Source organism: Saccharomycodes ludwigii, chromosome II (genome assembly GCF_020623625.1).
Source record: "Saccharomycodes ludwigii strain NBRC 1722 chromosome II, whole genome shotgun sequence".
NCBI classification, from domain to species: domain Eukaryota; kingdom Fungi; phylum Ascomycota; class Saccharomycetes; order Saccharomycodales; family Saccharomycodaceae; genus Saccharomycodes; species Saccharomycodes ludwigii.
This window is the reverse complement of record NC_060201.1, coordinates 1,287,501-1,290,000: the sequence shown is the minus strand read 5'-3', so window position 1 is coordinate 1,290,000 and position 2,500 is coordinate 1,287,501. Positions and strand designations below refer to the sequence as shown.

General features: G+C 39.1%; 2 non-coding genes across 2 annotated transcripts in view; one reads left to right on the top strand and one right to left on the bottom strand.

The window, feature by feature from the left end:
* Positions 1-96: 96 nt before the first annotated feature.
* SCDLUD_001832 lies at positions 97-213 on the bottom strand. The gene has a single exon (XR_006829202.1). It is a non-coding gene; the product is annotated as a 5S ribosomal RNA (ribosomal RNA).
* Positions 214-1,883: 1,670 nt separating this feature from the next.
* The window catches only part of SCDLUD_001831, a 1,796-nt gene continuing 1,179 nt past the window's right edge, over positions 1,884-2,500 (top strand). The window contains exon 1 of the ribosomal RNA XR_006829201.1: positions 1,884-2,500. This exon is cut by the window's right edge and continues 1,179 nt beyond it. This is a non-coding gene — a ribosomal RNA (18S ribosomal RNA).

Genomic DNA, 2,500 nt, shown 5'->3' with positions numbered 1-2,500 from the left:
AGTGGTGTGCGCAGCGTTTTATTATGTATTGCATAGTAATACGCGTAGGGTTTTATTATATACTGCACAATAAAAATAGTGTTTAAAAAAAAAAAAGGATTGCAGCACCTGAGTTTCGCGTATGGTCACCCACTACACTACTCGGTCAGGCTCTTACCAGCTTAACTACAGTTGATCGGACGGGAAACGGTGCTTTCTGGTAGATATGGCCGCAACCGAAATATTAAGAAAAAAAATTAAATATACGCGCGCACGCTTTCTATAGGGCTATTTTTTTGTCTGCACCCAAACACCCAAATTTTATTTTATACAAATAAACATAAGTTATTCCAAAAAGAAAAAAAATATATCTATTTGTAAACTAATATTAAGAAAGTTGTAGGGGCTTATCTAAGGACATTTCTATACCCTTTTTGCTGCACAGATCACATATCTCCGATCATCTGCCCCGAATTCTAAGCGGAACACGGAAATAAAAACGGAAAATCCGCATAAACAAGGATTTAAGGCTTAGTAAACCACACCACCAGCATGTACAGGTGGCATTATATGGGGGTAGGCCTTTCCATGAAGGCTGTAGGGTCCGTATAGATGGAGTTACGGAATGCCGGTACCGGAGATACTGTTGCAGGCCGGTGTCGGTGAGGGTGCTTCAGATCAATCACGTGATTTTGTTGGAAAAAAAAAAAAAGACATCTATCACATGACCAAAAACGTGACATAAAAAACGTGACCAAAACGTGACCAAAAAACGTGACCAAAAACGTGACATAAAAAACGTGACCAAAAACGTGACATAAAAAACGTGACCAAAACGTGACCAAAAAACGTGACCAAAAACGTGACATAAAAAACGTGACCAAAAACGTGACATAAAAACGTGACCAAAAACGTGACCAAAAACGTGACCAAAAACGTGACCAAAAAACGTGACCAAAAAACGTGATTACGGATTAAGTTTTTTTTTTTTTTTTTTTTTTTCCCGACTAAGACAAAAAATAATATAAATGCACCACTTTTGCTTGCAATACACACATATTAAAAAAAACCGCATAGACCTAAAAAAATAAAAAAATTAAAAACAAAAAAAAACAAAAAAACAAAAATATTAGCATATTATGCACAGAGCTGTTTCTCACGGTCTGTTAAATATGTCTGCAGGTACTTCATGCGAAAGCAGATGAAGACAAATCGAAAGAGTTTGGAAACAAGCTTCAGTAAATTTTGTTGACAGTTCGTAAGAACAACAAATGGCCTCGTCATACGGTGGAGAGGATCGCTAGGTGATCGTAAGATCCTGCCTAGTCCCTATACAGCGTACTGACATGGGTGATGGAGTTGGCTTCCCCTCTTCTGTATTGAAAGGGAAAGAAAGCTCTTAGCCTGAATAGTCTTATTCTGGAATTATTTTACGATTTTTCCTATGAGTAAGCAACGAAGGATTTGGTGGATTACTAGCTAATAGCAATCAAAACCAAAGAATTCAAACTTGGGGGAATGCCTTGGTAGGTAGCCGGCTTTTTCAAGCTGTGATTCTATCAAGTGTAACCTCCTCTCAAGCTAGTGATATTAAACCTTTCCGGTGAAACATTCTGGTTAAAGTGTTTAGTGGAAACTAGTTCGAGGAAACTCAAAGAGTGCTATAGGTAAGATTGAGAGTTTTTGTGAAGCTTTGGAGAGAGTAAAATCTTCTCTGAGCATTGCAGCTCTTTTCCAGAGAGTAAGGGAGAGATACGTTTCTTCTTTTTTCTTTCTGGCAACTAAATTTAAATTATCTGCGTTTTCAAGAGAGGTTGGGGCAGGTCTTTAGCTAGGGGGCAGTCCACAAGATTGTTTCTGTGCAAAAAGATCAGCTGCGTCTCTCTTTAGAACTTAAGATAGTTATCTGGTTGATCCTGCCAGTAGTCATATGCTTGTCTCAAAGATTAAGCCATGCATGTCTAAGTATAAGCAATTTATACAGTGAAACTGCGAATGGCTCATTAAATCAGTTATCGTTTATTTGATAGTTCCTTTACTACATGGAATACCTGTGGTAATTCTAGAGCTAATACATGCTTAAAATCCCGACTCTTGTGGAAGGGATGTATTTATTAGATAAAAAATCAATGTCTTCGGACCCTTTGATGATTCATAATAACTTTTCGAATCGCATGGCCTTGTGCTGGCGATGGTTCATTCAAATTTCTGCCCTATCAACTTTCGATGGTAGGATAGTGGCCTACCATGGTTTCAACGGGTAACGGGGAATAAGGGTTCGATTCCGGAGAGGGAGCCTGAGAAACGGCTACCACATCCAAGGAAGGCAGCAGGCGCGCAAATTACCCAATCCTAATACAGGGAGGTAGTGACAATAAATAACGATACAGGGCCCATTCGGGTCTTGTAATTGGAATGAGTACAATGTAAATACCTTAACGAGGAACAATTGGAGGGCAAGTCTGGTGCCAGCAGCCGCGGTAATTCCAGCTCCAATAGCGTATATTAAAGTTGTTGCAGT